Source organism: Balaenoptera borealis (genome assembly GCF_965194805.1).
Source record: "Balaenoptera borealis genome assembly, chromosome: 11".
Lineage (NCBI taxonomy): Eukaryota > Metazoa > Chordata > Mammalia > Artiodactyla > Balaenopteridae > Balaenoptera > Balaenoptera borealis.
In genome coordinates this window covers 94,494,389-94,512,727 of record NC_138868.1, presented here as the reverse complement: position 1 = coordinate 94,512,727, position 18,339 = coordinate 94,494,389, and the positions used below count along the sequence as shown (strand labels likewise).

Below are 18,339 nucleotides of genomic sequence, written 5' to 3'. Positions count from 1 at the left end.
CTGGAAGGAACAGCATGTACAAAAGGGCTCATCTTCCTTGTGCCTTAGTATGCAGGCCCTCCCTCGTCTGCTTTGTTTTCAAATAAGATGATTCATAAAACACCGCTAGCACCTATATTAGGGCTAAATGTATGGATCATTTTTACAACTGAAGGATTCCACAAAGATTTTTTTTTTAAAGGTTCAGTTTCTCCACTTACTCAATAAAACCTCTCTCAGAATTCAGCCTATCCCAGGTCAGACCAAGAACATGGCATTAAATTGCCTGGTGATATATTGAGGGTGGGAAAGTTTTTTTAATTGGGAAAGATTTAATATTCCCTCAGTTAACGCATAATTTTGTAACTTGAGAGACTAAAGTAAATGAGATGGATAGAGTTAAACTTACTTTGCCTTAACTTGTGTCCCCAACTAAATTTTATATTACTCTTGAGTAGAGATCTTGCTTTGAATGCCCCTTACTATGCCTAGTAAAGACAGATTCTAAAATGTCTGTTGAACAAATGGATCAATTGTCCAGTACATTTTAAAGAAATATCACAGTTTCTGAAATGCCTAAGAGTTTTTAAAATTTTTCAGTCTCCTCCCCTTGTGACCCAGCTCAGTCTTAGGGGATGAGGGTAACTATGGAATGGAACAGTCTCCTTCTAAACTATACACGCAAAACAGGACTCCAGGGCTCCCTGAGCTGCCCTAGAGGACAGGCTCTGGTCGATGTGACCACATCTAGGAGTACCACGCTGCTCAGCCTCTGCATCATCCCCTAGGGTCGCAGTCACATAAACGAACAACACCTGCCCCACCACCATCACCACCACCACCACTACACACACACACACACACACACACACACACACACACATACACACACACGCACTTGGAGGTGGGGCTGCAGAATGGTCAGATCACTAAACCTGAGAGTCAGATTGCCTGGACTTGTATCTTGACTCTGGCAGTTATTCCTCTTATGGCCATAGGCAAATTACTTAACATCTTCCTGCTTCATTTCCTAATCTATGAAATAAATATAAGCTAGGACCTACCTCATAGAGTTGATTGTTTCCTCATATTCACAAAATAATTATGTAGCTGGTTAATTCTTCATCGCCTCCCAAAAAATTCTTCCATTGCCCAGAAAGAATTTAGATCCCACATCCAAATCAATTCAAACCTCAAACCTTCTGGTGATTTTTTTATTTCTACGTAGCAGGGAACTTCACATCTGATGTATCTTGACAACACACTTTACAGGCCACACCTTCAACCTTGTTATCGCCCAACTGATATCTCACACTTTTTAACCACAGACACTTAATCTTCTACATTTCTTATACATGCATATCTTGTTTTATTGAACTTTGCTTTATTGCACTTTGCAGAGATTGCATTTTTTTTAAGTTTTGTTTTTTAATGTGGACCAATTTTAAAGTCTTTATTGAATTTGTTACAGTATTGTTTCTGTTTTATGTTTTGGTTTTTTGGCCCAGAGCCATGTGGGATCTTAATTCGCTGACCAGGGATTGAACCCGCACCCCCTGCATTTGAAGGTGAAGTCTCAACCACTGGGCCACCAGGGAAGTCCAGATATTGCATTTTTTACAAATTGAAGGTTTGTGGCAACTCTGAGTTGAGCAAGTCTATTGGTGCCATTTTTCCAACAGCATTTGCTCACTTTGTATCTCTGTGTCACATCTTGGTCATTCTTGCAATATTTAAAACTTTTTCATTATCATTTTATTGGTTATGGCAATATATGACCAGTGATCTTTATGTTACTCTTATAATTGTTTGGGGGCACCACAAACTGCCCCCATGTAAGACAATGAACTTAATTGATAAGTGTTGTGTGTGTTCCAACTGGTCCACCCACCAGCTATTCCCCTCTCTTCCTCTCCTCAGGCCTCTCTATTCTGAGATACAACAATATTGAAATTAGGCCAATTAATAACGCCACCCTGATCAGTCAGCAGCCATCAACATCAGGGCAAGACCCCCTACCAGCCAAAAGATGGCAACTCGCTGAAGGCAAGATGATGGTTAGCATTTTTTAGCAATAAAGTATCTTTTAATTAAGGTATGGACATTGTTTTTTTAGACATAATGCTATGGCACACTTAAGAGATTACAGTATAGTGTAAACATAACTTTCATATGGAGTGGAAAAACAAAAAATCCACGTGACTCACTTTAAGGTGGATATTCGCTTTGTTGCAATCTGGAATTAAATCCGTAATATCTCCAAGGTATGCCTGTACTCTCACTCTCATTACACCTCCCAGAAACCTTGAATTCACTCACTAATCCGGTAAACAAAAATGTTTTGAAGCCTTTTATGTTCCAGGCACTGTTTCCTTGATTCTTTCATTTTCTTTCAACTCATAAGACCCCGCCTGGCCCCAATTTCCTTTTCTTCGCAACATAGGTTCTGTAGCTAATTACTTGAACTGTTTTCTCCCCTAAATCCTCAAATTCATTGAACATATGTTTTTCTGTTTGAAGTCTCAGTTTCCTAGAAGGAAAGCATATTTTAATTCTTAATTTGTCCCTTGTACAGTTGCATTTTTCTGAAGGTTAAAGAAATAATAAGCAAAATTGTTTCTCTAGATAGCATACACTGCTGGAGATTACAAGTTAATTTGTATTCTCACCTTATACCACGTATCAAATGAATCTCAGGTTATTTATAGATTCAAACTTTTTAAAAAAAAATCCAACTATTACAACAAACACAGGGGATATAGTCCTTATGAACTCTTCTTTTTAAAATGTAGAAGACCAGCTTCAGTTAAACAAGGGATAAATGATGAAAAACTCTTACAAATAGAATGACAACAATTACTGAATCCACTAAACTATAGTACTAGCCAAAACCAAAACAAAACTAGGGAGATTATGGTTGGAAAACCATAAATGTTGTGTGTGTTCTGACACACAAATATTATAAACTCTGATAACACAGAAATGTTATAAATAACAAAAGATGAAGGAGGGCAGGTAGAGAGATTTCCTTATCATTTTTACTCTGGTATTTAAAGATACTTTTTAAAGCTAATAAGTACACACACATATATATACATAAATATTAAAAATATATGTTTTAATAAACGTTATACATAATACAATTATATATTATATATTTATTACATCTAGTACTTATATATACTATATTATACTATAGTATAATATGCTATACATTATAGATAATATATAATATATAATATTATATATAGTATATAGTACTATATATATCACAGTATATATAGAATATTCTGTATATAGTTATACATATAATACATATAACTTTATTAAAACACACACTTTTGGGCTTCCCTGGTGGCGCAGTGGTTGAGAATCTGCCTGCCAATGCAGGGGACACGGGTTCGAGCCCTGGTCTGGGAAGATCCCACATGCCGCGGAGCAGCTGGGCCCGTGAGCCACAATTACTGAGCCTGCGCGTCTGGAGCCTGTGCTCCGCAACGGGAGAGGCCGCGACAGTGAGAGGCCTGCGCACCACGGTGAAGAATGGCCCCCGCTTGCCACAACTAGAGAAAGCCCTCGCAGAGAAACGAAGACCCAACACAGTCATAAATAAAATAAATTAATTAATTAAAAAATAAATAAACTCACTTAAAAAAATTTTTTTTAAATTTTTAAAAAATACACACTTTTAAGGAAATAGGGTGAACACAAAGATAAATAATTTAAAGAACAAAAATACAGTAGTGGAGAGGAGAAAATTGGGGCAAGACAGTGTAAATAATTTTGGTCACTGCTTAGGTAGGGAGTCAACAGATATTGCTGAAAAAAGAATATTAAATGTGTTATGTAAATCTATTGCATATATCTGTTATATTATATAAAGAAAATTACGAGAACGAAAACACAAACCTGGACTTCCTGGTGGTCCAGTGGTTAACACTCTGTGCTTCCACTTCAGGGGGCATGGGTTCCATCCCTGGTCGGGGAACTAAGATCCCACATGCCACGTGGTGTGGTCAAAAGAAAAAACCCACAAACCTTTCCATATTTTAGAACATACACATTAAAAAATGCCCTTAAATTTCAACCCAGTAATTCCATTTCCAGAATAAATGTACAAGATTATTAATTTCTGTATTAGCAGAAAATGGGGAAAATCTATACGTCCACCAACAGGCGACTGTTAAAGAATGATACATCCATTCAATGAAATACTTTGCGTCCATCTTAATGGATGACTGAAGCAGCTCAGTATGTGCTAAAATGAAGAGATACTCAGAATACATCCTTACATTAAAAAGCAAGGCACAGAACAATGCATATAATGTTACCATTTATGTGAAAAGAAAAGAGAATATATGTAGTGTGTGTGTATATGTGCGTGCACATGTGTATATATACATAGGCTCTGGAAAGATATTAATAAAAGAGATAAGAGTGATTAATCCTGGGAGGAAAACTGTGTGGCAGGAGGCAGGAATGAAAGAGGGAGGCTCCTTTCATACTTCTTTCCATTTTGTATCTTTTTAATTTTGTACCTTGTTTATGCGGTACCTACCCAAAAACACTTGACATTTCACTGTTAAAAATGTTTATTTTTTTATTATGATTTTTCCTTTCATTTTATTAGGATGCAGACATAGCGAAATATTTCTTAATATTTACTTCTTTCAATGTACTGTTGTAACCACTTCTTAATCAAAAGAATTCTTTTAATATTTTTTAATATTTTTTAATGGACTTTAATAGCCTATGGAATAGTAGTGGAATAGTAATGGAACAATTGACACATAGGTTTTACCAAAAGCTTTCTGCACTTTAATTATGGAAATTCCTGGACTGGACTCTTTGGTGGTAATATATTAATAAAGATATAAATCCAACCTTAAGGTTAACAGAGACAGGTTCAGCTGTGTACATAGAATATGTCTCAGTCTTTGTCATTTCAAGTGTGGTGTGAATAAGAGATGTCTCCCTTTATGCATCACAGAAGTACCTTCAAAATGGTCTTACACCATGAAGTACCACTGGATCCGGCAGTTTCACCAACAGAGACTGAGCTGAGAATAAAGGGGGTCATGGAGAAACTAGACCAGCTGAGCTCCACCACCAGCAGCACACACAGCAAAGCCACCCTCCTCCACCCTCAAGACACATACTGCAGGGGGGATCAGCTCGACGTCCTGCTGGAGGTGAGGGACCACTTGGGACGCAGGAAGGAATATGGCGGGCATTTCCTGAGGGCCAGGATGTCCTCCCCAGCCCTGAAGGCAGGCGCTTCGGGAAAGGTGACAGACTTCAACAATGGCACCTACCTTGTCAGCTTCACCCTGTTCTGGGGGGGCCGGGTGTCTCTGTCTCTCCTGCTCATCCACCCCAGTGAAGGCGTGTCGGCTCTCCGGAGGGCAAGGAACCAAGGCTATGACAGGGTGATCTTCACAGGCCAGTTTGCCAGGGGCACCTCCCATGTCAATACCGATTGTGCCCTCATTTTAAATTCAAGTGCTGAACTAAGTACCTGGATACTGGTGACCAAGAAGCCTTTTACTAAAGTCTACAAATAATAAATGTTGGGGCTTCCCTGGTGGCGCAGTGGTTGAGAATCTGCCTGCCAATGCAGGGGACACGAGTTCGAGCCCTGGTCTGGGAAGATCCCACATGCTGCGGAGCAACTAGGCCCGTGAGCCACAATTACTGAGCCTGCACGTCTGGAGCCTGTGCTCCGCAACAAGAGAGGCCGCGATAGTGAGAGGCCCGCGCACCGCGATGAAGAGTGGCCCCCACTCGCCGCAACTGGAGAAAGCCCTCGCACAGAAACGAAGACCCAACACAGCCATAAATAAATAAATAAATAAATAAATAAAAATTAAAAAAAATAAAAATGCTGGTGAGGGTGTGGAGAAAAGGGAACCCTCCTGCACTGTTGGTGGGAAGGTAAATTGGTGCAGCCACTATGGAGAACAGTATGGAGGTTCCTCAGAGTTGCCATATGATCCAGCAACCCCCCTCCTGGGCACACACCCAGACAAAACTATCATTCAAAAAGATACATGCACCCCAATGTTCATAGCAGCACTATTCACAATCGCCAAGACATGGGAACAATCTAAATGTCCATCGACAGATGAATGGATAAAGAAGATGTGGTATACACACACACACACACACACACACACACACACACAATGGAATATTAGCCACAAAAAAGAACAAAATAATTCCATTTGCAGCAACATGGATGGAACTAGAGATTATCATACTCAGTGAAGTAAGTCAGAAAGAGAAAGACAAACACCATATGACGTCACTTATATGTGGGATCTAAAATATGACACAAATGAACTTTTATGAAACAGAAACAGACTCACAGACATAGACAATAGACTTGTGGTTGTCAAGGGGAGTGGGTGGGGAAGGGATGGAGTGGGAGTCTGGGATTAGCAGATGCAAACAATTATATATAGGATGGATAAACAACAAGGTCCTACTGTATAGCACAGGGAACTATATCCAATATCCTGTGATAAACCATAATGGAAAAGAATATGAAAAAGAATATATATGTATATGTATAACTGAATCACCTTGCTGTATAGCAGCAATTAACACAACATTGTAAATCAACTATACTTCAACAAAACTTTGTTAAAAAAGAAGCCTTTTATTATGTGAGGCCTCAACACATGCTCTGTGAGGCCCTGATCATGTGACCACCAGAGACTCCGTGAAGAAGGGTAGAGACTTTTACACAGCGCAAGCAAGCTTTCAAACTAATGTGCACTGAGACATTTTCCTATAGCAACCACTCCAATCATTTTAATTAACAGTGAGCACTGCACTCTCAATGTCCAAATACCTATGGTTATCAGCTTTATTCTCCTAAAGGCCACAGTTCTATCAGGTGATTTTCTCCATACAGGTGGTTCAGGCCTCGGGACGGATGGTTCCCTGCCCTTGTAGGCCCCAAAGAACTGCATCATCCCTTGTTGGTTTCCTTAAATCTCGCCTTTATTAAACTCTCCTGGGTCACCAAGTTTGCGCCTGTCATGTTTCCTCCTGGGCTCCTGACTGAGCCAGAGGAAACTTCATGTGCAAATCTACCAAAAGGGCGTTTACAAAATTGAAAGAAGGTAATGCGGCTGGGGGTTAGACAAGGAGGAAGATGATGAAAGATGAGGAGGGAAGGCGGCCAGGGCCAGCCATATCATGAAGAATCTGTTAAAGGAGTTTGGATTTTATTTCAAGTAAAATAGGAATATCAAAGTGTTCCATGCAGGAAGATAGTCTTCTTTCTTATTAATCTGTATTGTATTAAACTAATACATATGCATTGTCCAAAACATCAAATTGAGCTCACTACAGCATCAATTGTATCAAAATCCAGCAATTTCTACCACACTCTCCCCATCCCCCATACCATCACTTTGAATTATTTTAACTGTTTTAAATACTATTTACCACCATATTTTTTAACTATTATGCTTCTGTAGCTTGATCAACTCAATTTTCTAAACAAATCTCAATTTTATGAACAGTTGACTCAATTTTCTGAATAAATCTCAATTTTCTGAACAAATAAGGGATTTATTTTTCTCAGGTAAAAGAAGCCCAGAGGCAAAGCAGGGATGGCACACGACCCAATACGCCATCAAGACCCATCTGACACCTTTCTGCTCTAACTCCCCTCATTAGCACATGACTTTCTCTCTCATCCTTGTCACCTCAGTGTCTCAAGATGGATGCTGCACCTCCAGCAACTCAACTGTATTCCAGGCAAGAAGAGGAAGGGCAAAGGGCACATTTCAGCTGCATCTGCCACCCAATGACTTCTGATCATGTGTCACACGTATCACTGGCCAGATTGATATAAAATTACCACTCTTACTGACAAGAAAGGCAAGGAAATAAAATTTTTTTGCTACGCATGTTGCTACCGTATGTTCTGTTAGGAAGCAAAAGAGAAGGATGGACCCCAGGTAGATCTCTAGCAGTGTTTGCAACACTGCTATGTCTTCCTTTTTCCATTTTGGCATTTTATATCAATTCCCTAGGGTGGTTGTAAAAGATTTCTTTCTCTTACATCACACTTGCACCACATTTTCCTTTACTACTTTCTCTAACTATACACAAGGGCTTTACTAAGTTAACTTGGTAGCGTTTTGCATTGCTAATTAAATTTTGCTATCTGTTGAGCCAAGTAGTACACCTTCCTTCCCCCCTCCAAAAACATACAAATTTTTGGTTTTACTGGAATGTCATTTGCTTAGTTTTCTATGTATTTATCTTTAATTTGTCCACATCCTCCATTGTAACTGTCAAAATTCTTCCATTCTTATTTTCCAAAACATTGACGGCATCAGATAAGGTTTCAAGTCTATCTTTATCCCTGCAGAATTCTTGCCCAGAGCCCTTTGCCAACTATTCTGGTTGGGAATGACTGCTTTCCACCTGCTATACAGGGAAGAAAATGACCTAGGAACTCCTCACCACTTCCCTGTACAGCACCTCCGGTCTCCTGAGTTTACTGCTCATTTGGCCTAAGCATATCTTTCAAAAACTTTCTTAGAAAAGAAAAATTTAATTTTTACTTCTTGCTTATCTAAAAATATCTTTACTCTACCTTGGCACTTTTGGGAAAGTTTGGTTGGGTTTAGAATTCTGAGTTGATTAATGATTCTCCTTCAGAATTTTAAAAAGTCCGTTATATCTCAGTTTCCTCTAACTACAGAGTTTGGTGCCATTATGATTCCTAATACTTGCTATGTCATCTGTTTCTCTCCTCATCTCTTTTCTTCAAATCATCTCTATACCCTGGTGTTGTGATTATTCAATTTTAGGTGGGTAGGGGTAGGGATTTTTTTCATTTATTGTGCCGGACACACCCTGGATCTTTTCAAACTGGAGGCTAGTGCTCTTAATTTCAGAAATATTGTGTTTTCCTGGTACTTTCTCTATTTTCTCCTTCTGGAATTCCTAATAGTCTATTATATCGCCTGGATTTACCTTGTAAACTTATGTTTTCTACTGTATACCACTGTATCTTTTGCTATATGTTCTGCCAGATTTTCTTGATCTTACCTTTTGGAACTTCTGTTGATTTTTTTTTCAGTCACTATATTTTTTTTCATTTTATAGCTCCTAATTGTTCTCTGGTTATTCTTTTTCACAGCATCCCATTATTTCCTGGATACAATATTTTCTCTTTCACGATGAAAACACTCAGATTATTATTATGATGTGATAAATTTTTTGAAATTTTATTTTATTCTTTACATTGTCCCTGTTGCTTCTGGGTTTCTTTTATCTGTGTGATTATTTAGTCTCTCTTTCAAGTAGGAGGTATTCATCAAATACCTGAAATCCTTAGATGTCTGCTCATATCTTTTCATTGGGCACTTGAAAATCAACATGGATACTCTATGTACACGGATGGGGCTGGTCAAGAGGAACATCTCACTGCGCAGTGATAAGGTGGCAAAAGGCCTATTCAGTGGACTACACACACACACACACACACACACACACACACACACACACACACACACACGAAAACACCAGTACCTGGAAGCTTTTCTCTTGGCCCATCCAATTTCTCAAGAGAAAAACATCCCCTAATCTGTGAGGAGTCCAGCTCCTGTCCAAAAATCCTATGTATGATCTTTCAGGCCTGACCATAGGTAACCGCAAAGGCTTTATCTGACAGGTCTCATGGGGAAAGCTGTCCCACTTCCCACACCAGACCTAGTGCACAGCCAGTGTTTGGCAGTCTCTGGAGGTAGTTACAGTCAAGGACTCAGACTTCCAGCCATGCTCTTTTGCATATCTTCACTTAGAAAGGTGCCTGACAAATAGTGAGCACCCAATAATATTAGCTGAACAAATGAAATGTCTGCAAAGTGGCAGGCACCCTGCTAGGCACTGGGGATACAGTGATTGTGCCAGCACCTGGCCTCATGGAGCCTATATTCTAGAGGAGGAATCTGAGGCTAACAGAGGGACCCTAAGCTCACCTGGGTATGTGGTAGGCGGAAGGGCAGTCATGGAAGCCTTCCTTGAGAAAGCAGTATTTGAGCTGAGATATAAAAGTTGGGAAGGTGAGAGAGATGGTGCTGGGGCAGAGAAAAAGAAAAGCATGTGAAAATCCATGAGGAAGGGAAAAGCATGGTGTGGCCATATCATAGTGCCTTATCATGGGAGAGAGTGATGTGAAATGGAGCTGGAGAGATTGGGGCAGGCGGAGGGGGAGGGCAGCGGCAGTGTGGAATGAAAGCCACACCAAAGATTTTGGTCTATTGTAAGGAGATAGTAGACCATTGAAGGGTTTTTGTGTAGGGAAATGGGGGAGGGGAACATAATCAGATTAGCTTTTAAAAAAAAAAAGATCAATCTAGCTGCTAATTGGATAACAGGTTAGAGTGGGTCAAGAGTATTTGTGATTTGGGATAAAAGAAAAATGTTCTACAATTACGTTTTAGAGATGGCTGCATATACTAAAAACTACTGAATTGTACACTTTAAATGGGTAAATTTATGTTATGTGAATTATATCACAATAAAGCTGGTTTGTTGGGGTATTTTTTTTTTAAGTAAATGTGAGGAAACAAGTTTTCAGGCTATTCCTGTAACCTGGATGATAGGATGATAATATAAGCCGGGGTGACACTGGTAGAAATAAAGAGAAGTAGAGAGATTCAGAAGATATTTAGTAGGCAAAATCAAAATGGACTTGTTTAATGGAGATGTTGACTGAAAAAAAATGCACAACCTAAAAGCTGAGAATTATGTTTTAGTTGATGGACAAAACTGAGGACTGAAGCTTGGAAGACAGTCTCTCAGATAGCTCTGAGGGGCAGCTCCAAAGAGGTAAGGGAGGAACGAGGATATATAGGGGGTTTTGCAACAAAAACCAGGTAGTTGGAACATCAAAAGATTACTGTTAATTAAAGAAAACCAGATATCTCAAGTTAATGAATTTAGTGAGCTTTTTTGTGTATGGGAAGATGCAAGAGTCTGGGCTATTGAAATCATTCCTTTTACATGCACCTTAACCATCTAGGTAGGGCCAGTGTCCTGCTTTCCGTCCTGACTGCCCTCAGGACGCACAGTAGGGGGAGGCTGCAGTGGCCTAGGGCTTGATGGCTGCAACATCCTTTGTTTACTGATATGGCAGGCAGCATTTTTCATCCACAGAGAGGAGAGGACAAGAATATATTTCTAACCCTCACATATATGGTCAAATGATTTTTGACAAGGGTGCCAAGACAATTTAATGGATAAAGGACAGTCTTTTCAACAAAAAGTATTGAAAAAACTGGATTCCATATGCAAAAAGAATGAAGTTTGATCCTTACCTTAGACCATGGGAAAAAATTAACTCAAAATGGATCAAAGGCCTAAATATAAGACCTAAAACTATAAAACTCTTAGAAGAAAACAAGGAAAGCTTTATGACATTGGATTTGGCAATGATGTCTTGGATATAACACCCAAAGCACAGGCAACAAGAGCAAAAATAGGTAAATTTGACTACATCAGAATTTAAAACTTCTGTGCATCAAAACACACAATCAACAGAGTGAAAAAGCAACCTATGGAATGGAAGAAAATAATTGCAAATTAAATACCTGATAAGGAGCTAATATCCAGAATGTATTAAAGAACTTCTACAACTCAACAACACAAATCCAAATAATCTGATTTTTTAAATGGGCAAAGGACTTGAAAAGACATCTCTCCGAAAAAGATATACAAATGGCCAACAAGCATAGAAAAGATGCTCAGTATCACTAATCATTAAAGAAATGTAAATCAAAACCACAATGAGATATCATCTCACACCCATTAGGGTGGCTGCTATAGAAAAATTTTAAAAACAGAAAATAACAAATGTTCACAAGGAGGTGGAAAAATTGGAACCCTTGTGCACTATTGGTGGGAATGTAAAATGGTGTGGCCACCATAGAAAACAGTATGGCAGTTCCTCAAAAAATTAAAAATAGAATCACCAAATGACCTAGCAATACCACTTCTAAGTATATATCCCCAAAAGAATTGAAAGCAGAGTGTCGAAGAGAATTTGCACACCCATGGTCATAATAGCTTTACTCATACCAGCCAAGAGTTGAAAGCAAACCAAATGTCAATCAACAGATGAATGGATAAACAAAATGTGACTGATACACACACACACACACAGGAATATTATTCAGTCTTGAAAAGGAAGGAAATTCTGACACATGCTATAACATGGATGAACCTTGAAGACATTACGCTAAGTAAAATAAGCCAGTCACAAAAAGACAAATGCTGTATGATTTCACTTATACGAAGTATCCAGAGTAATCAAACTCATATAAACAGAAAGTGGAATGGTAGTGGCCAGGGGCTGGGAGGAACAGACGAATGGGGAGTAGTTATTAATGCACATAGAGTTTCAGTTTTGCAAGATGAAAAAGTTCTGAAGGTCGGTTGCACAACAATGTGAATATACTTAATGTTATTAAACTGTACACTTAAAAACAGTTAAGATGATAAATTTTATGTTTATATGTACTTTACTGCATTTTAAAATATATATATACTTTTATTTCTTCTAACACAGTAGAGACAATGTAATCTAAAAATACATCTGCTAGGACTTCCCTGGTGGCGCAGTGGTTAAGAATCCGCCTGCCAATGCAAGGGACATAGGTTCGAGCCCTGGTTCAGGAAGATTCCCATGTGCCGCGGAGCACATGTGTGCCACAACTACTGAGCCTGCGCTCTAGAGCCCGCAAGCCACAACTACTGAAGCCAGCGCAGCTAGAGCCGGTGCTCTGCCACAAGAGAAGCCACTTCAATGAGAAGCCCGCGCACCGCAACAAAGAGTAGCCCCCGCTCGCCACAACTAGAGAAAGCCTGCGTGCAGCAATGAAGACCCAAGTCAGCCAAATTAATTAATTGATTGATTAATTAATTAATTAAAAATACATCTGCTACAAAATACCTATAAATTCTAGGTGATTTATAAGATCTTTTTTAAATGAATAATCTTATAAAATCCCATAGAATTTCATATCATATATAACCTGGCAATTACCAAATTTATATATATAATGTGGACATTTCCTCTCATGTCTCCCAGCATCATATATTCAACTGTCAATCTACATCTCCATTTGTATGGCTTAACAGACATCTCAAGCTTATGATCTAAGTGTCCAAAACCAAATTCTTGATTTTCCTCCACCAAACTGTTCTATCCAGTCTTCCTCATCTCAGCAAATAGCAATACATTTCTTGCCAGTTGTCTAAGCCTAAAAACCTTGAAGTCTCTCCCATATATTCAATATTCAGTTTATTATCAAATCCTATTTTCTCCACCTTCAAACCATACCCAGAATTTTACCACTTCTCACCACCTCTACCATAACCACCCAAGTGTACACCATCATCACCTCTCACCCACAATACTGCACGAGCCTTCAACTTTGTCTCCCTACTTCCATCCTTGGGCCCCATAGTCTATTTTCTAACTGCAACCAGACAAATCCATTTAAAATACAAATCAGATCACATTCTTGCATGTCATCTCTTTGCTCAAAACCCTCCAATGATTTTTCATCTCACTGAGAGTATAAGCAAAAAATCTTGTCCTGACTCACAAGGCCTTACATGTTCTTGCCTCTCATTACCTCTCTGGCTTCATATCCTGCCATCATTGCCCCTCATTCATTACCCTCCAGCCTCACTGGCTTTCTTATTTTCACTCAGACAGGAGGCAAGGGGCCTGAAATCCCTGCATAAGCCTAAATCTTCAAAGGGCTACTCTCAGAGAAAGGGAGAACTGGAAAAAAATATACCCATGAAAGATGACAAAGAAGTTTGTCGGTCTTGTCCTAGACTCTGATAGAAAAGGGGAAGTCTCCCTTTATGAGTTAGTAAGCACATACCTGCCTTGATAAAGGTCTGAAATTCTAATCCATACTACCTGTTCAATTCAGGAAACCTCAATCCAATAACTAAGTAAATAAATAAGCAAGTAAGCTGGGGCTAATTCCCTAGGGGAACTTGACAGAAACAAATACAAACTCTTTCTGAATTCACACACTCAAACCAAACCACACAGAATTCCCATGGTAAATCCCGCCAACCATAATATGATTCACAATCCAGATTTACAACAACATGAGAAAACCATCTAGGGGACATCCCTGGGGGCACAGTGGTTAAGACTCTGCACTCCCGATGCAGGGGGCCCAGGTTCGATCCCTGGTCAGGGAACTAGATCCCACACGCATGCTGCAACTAAGAGTTCACATGCCACAGCTAAGGAGCACGCAAGCTGGGCTCCTTTTTTAATATTCTCACCAATATCATGAGATCGTAAGTCTCTCCAAAAGCCTTCCCTCTGGTCCTGAAGTGTAATGCACTTTATTTGACAGCTCTCTTGGTTTTCTTGGAGCTTCCCTGATCCATTAGCCCTGGAACAGATAAGGCACCTGCCTCCATGCTCCAAAGAGTTCTCCCTAAAACTTTAAGTCACCATACTTGAACAGCAAAACAGTCATCCAGAATCCAATAGTTTTCTACATAAAAAATCTCTTAGCTACACCACAACAATAATAGCTATTACGTCCTCCCAAATTAAAAAGAAGGTCATTCAAAGATGATGTGAGGTTCATGTTCATTTCAATGCCCGAAGAAGTAACAGGCTAATTTTCTGTTTCCCTTTTTTGAAGGTCTAGTCTATACACTGAAATAATGGAACAGATTGAACCCACTGAGGTCTCAGCGTGTAACTGTAAGTCTGCTCTTTGCTGTAAGAGGTAATGCTTAGGGAAATGGTTCTCAAATTGACTGGACGTCTTAGAATCACCGGGAGGGCTTTTTAAAAACAGAAATTCCCCAGTTTTTACACTGAAAATTAGGTCTGGAATAGGGTCCCAAAATCTATTCTTGTTTGTTAACTCCCTGTGTAACGCTGCTAAATTTTAGAACTACTGCTTTAGAGGATGACATTCTTACTCAGCCTCAGTCCTGATCTGGCTCCAACATAATGGTCTTCAGGGTCAGAAGTTAGAGTTGTTGTTAAATATGGCAGCATATTCCTAAGCAATTCATGGGTCAAAGAGAATACCAAACCTGCAAGTACAGAAACAGTCTAGAAAGTCTAGAAATAGACCTACAAGATACATTCAACTGATTTTCTTTCTTTTTTTTTTTTATTTATTTTATTTATTTTTGGCTGCATTGGGTCTTCGTTGCTGCTCGCAGGCTTTCTCTAGTTGCAGCGAGTGGGGGCTTCTCTTTGTTGCGGTGCACGGGCTTCTCACTGAGGTGGCTTCGCTTGTTGCGGAGCTCAGGCTCTAGGTGCGCGGGCTTCATTATTTGTGGCTCACGGGTTTAGTAGTTATGGCTCACGGGCTCTAGAGCGCAGGCTCAGTAGTTGTGGCACACAGGCTTAGTTGCTCCGCAGCATGTGGGATCTTCCCGGACCAGGGCTCGAACCCATGTCCCCTGCATTGGCAGGCGGATTCTTAACCACTGTGCCACCAGGGAAGCCCTCAACTGATTTACAACAAAGGCACCAAGATAATTCAATAGGAAGTGGACAGTTTTTTCTACAAATGGTGTTGGAACAACCAAAGAGCTACTGGGTAAAAAATAATGAATCCTGACCTCTACACTTCATCCCAAAAGTTAATTGGGAATGAATGATAGGATCAAAAAAAGCTAAAACTGTAAAGCTTCTACATGAAAATATAGAATATATTTGCAATATTCAGGTAGGTAAAATTTTCTTAAATGAAACACAAAAAACAATAACCATAAAAGAAAAAAATTACAAGAATGGAATTCATTAAAATTAAAACCTCCTATTCTTCAGAAGACACTGCAAAGAAAAGATAAACCACAGACTAGAAGAAAATATTTAGAATCATAAATCTGACAAAGAACTCATATCCAGAACATATTAATATAAAGAATTCCTACAACTCAAATAACAAAAAGACAACCCAATTTAAAAATAGGCAAAAGGCTTGAACACTTAACAAAAAAAGCTATATAAATGGCCAAGAAGAAGCACACAAAAAGATGCCTAATATCATTAGACAACAGAGAAATACAAATTAAAACCACAATGAGATTCTATTTTATACCCCCAAAAATGACTAAAATGAAAGACTGACAATACCAATCGTTAGTAATGATGTGAACAACTAGAGTCTCATGCATTTCCGGATGGAGTCTGTAATGGTACAACTACTGGAAAAAGATTGGCACTTTCTTTAAAATTAAGCATACTTCTACCCCTTGGCCCAGCAATGCCATTAAGTATTTACGCAAAAGAAATGAAAACATATCCACAAGAAGACTTTTACAGGAATGTCCAGGCAGCTTTATTCATAATAGCCCAACACTGGAAACACCCCAAAAGTCCATCCCGAGGACATAGGATAAACTGTGGTACAGTCATACGATACAATTTTTAAAACTCAGTAATTTTAAAACTCAGCAGTTTAAAAAAAAAATGTGCCGCTGATACAAGCAACAATATGGATTAACCTAAAAATCATTATGCTGAGGGAAAGAACTCAGACACAGAGAGCACTACTGTATGATTTCATTCATGTGAAGTTCAAGAATCAACAAAATGACTCTGGTGATAGAAATCCAAACAGTGGTTGCCCGGTGGGTGACTGATTGGAAGGGGGCAGAAGGAAAGCTCAAGGGAGGGGTTCTGCATATTGCTTGGTGTGTTGGTTACACAGACTTGTCAAAACTCAACAAACTGTACAATTAAGAAATGTATTTCACTGTACATAAATTTTACTTCAATAAAAAACTTATCAAACTGTACTATTCAAATATGTGCATTTTAATGTTTGTAAATTATACTCAATTTTTACAAAAGTTTAAAAAAAGTGCAGCTATAAAACATTACACCTATAAAAGCAACAAAATCTACAAATCAAAATTGATATGATGAGGACAACTACATTCAGAAGAAATCTCACAGCCTTAAATATATTTATTTTTAAAAACAAAAAATGGAAATAAATTTGAAAAAATGTCAAAAAAGAAGAGAAACCTGAGAGATAAGGAGAAATGAATTAATAATGATGTAAAAGTAGAAATTATCAGAAAACAAAAATATGAAAAATAAATCCTAGAAATAATTTCTTTGAAAATATCAATAAAATAGACAAAGCTTACAGATTTAGACAACAGAAAATACATTCAAATCATTATAAATGAGAACCAGGCTTTATTCACAGATATACAAGTACCCTGTAATGCTATAAGAAATTTAAATGCGCCACTCTAAGCTAAAAATTCCAAAAATAAGGATGAAACACACGATTTTCTAAAAAACACATAACCTTCCAGAAATGATTTGAGAAAGTAGTCCATCTGGATACCAACAACCATAGAAGAAATGGAAATTTTTGCCTAGGGAATAACTCCAAACGCTGTACCATTTCTAGACAATTTTACTAGTGAGTTCTAGCAGAGCTTCAAGGAAAGATAATTCACATATCACTTAAAGTGTTCCAGAGTACAGAAAAAGATGGCACACTGCCCAATTCATTTTCCCAAACCAGCAATACTCTAATCCCCAAGTCCAACAAATAGAACACAAAAAAGTAAATCACAAACTAATCTCCCTATATAACATGTTAATCCAGTAGCATGTAAAATATAGCAGTCAGTTAATTAGTCACTTCAGTACCTCAGAAGATTAAAAAATAGTTCTTTTAATAAATGCAAAGATTAAAAAATTAATGAAATATTAAAATAAATACAAAAGCTTCCTGACAATAGAAGAAAACCTCCTTAATCAATTAGAGAATAGTTATTGTATAGAGATAGCCAATATTAGAGTTAATGATGAAATACTAGAGCCCATTCCCATTAAATTTAGCAACAAGAGCAGTGTGCTGGTTATTATTTAGCACTTTCCTGGAAGTTCTAGCCAATGCAATAAAGGACAGAAGAATCTTTTAATTGGTAAATTTTAGAAACATGGGGACAAATTAATCTCTATTTTCAGATCATGCTTCTTTAAATGGTAAACCTAAGTAAATCAAATGAAAATTCACTAGTAGAAGTCATTAAGGTAATTAGTTTTAAAATATAAAAAAGTCGAGAGACCTTCAAGATAGCGGAGGAGTAAGATGTGGAGATCACCTTCCTCCTCACAAATACATCAGAAATACATCTACATGTGGAACAACTCCTACAGAACACCTACTGAATGCTGGCAGAAAACCTCAGACTTCCCAAAAGGCAAGAAACTCTCCACGTACCTGGCCGAGTGGCTGACAGGTCTTGGTGCTCCGGCCAGGTGTCAGGCCTGAGCCTCCAAGGTGGGAG

At 38.5% G+C, this 18,339-nt stretch overlaps 1 protein-coding gene and 1 pseudogene across 2 annotated transcripts in view; both read left to right on the top strand.

Moving 5' to 3' along the window:
- LOC309604812 (NXPE family member 4-like) overlaps nt 1-18,339 on the top strand; it is a 371,441-nt gene that overhangs the window by 52,012 nt on the left and 301,090 nt on the right.
- Nucleotides 4,691-6,763, top strand: LOC309606649 (NXPE family member 2 pseudogene; annotated as a pseudogene). The gene is made up of 2 exons: nt 4,691-5,531; nt 6,630-6,763. The product of its transcript is annotated as an NXPE family member 2 pseudogene (transcript).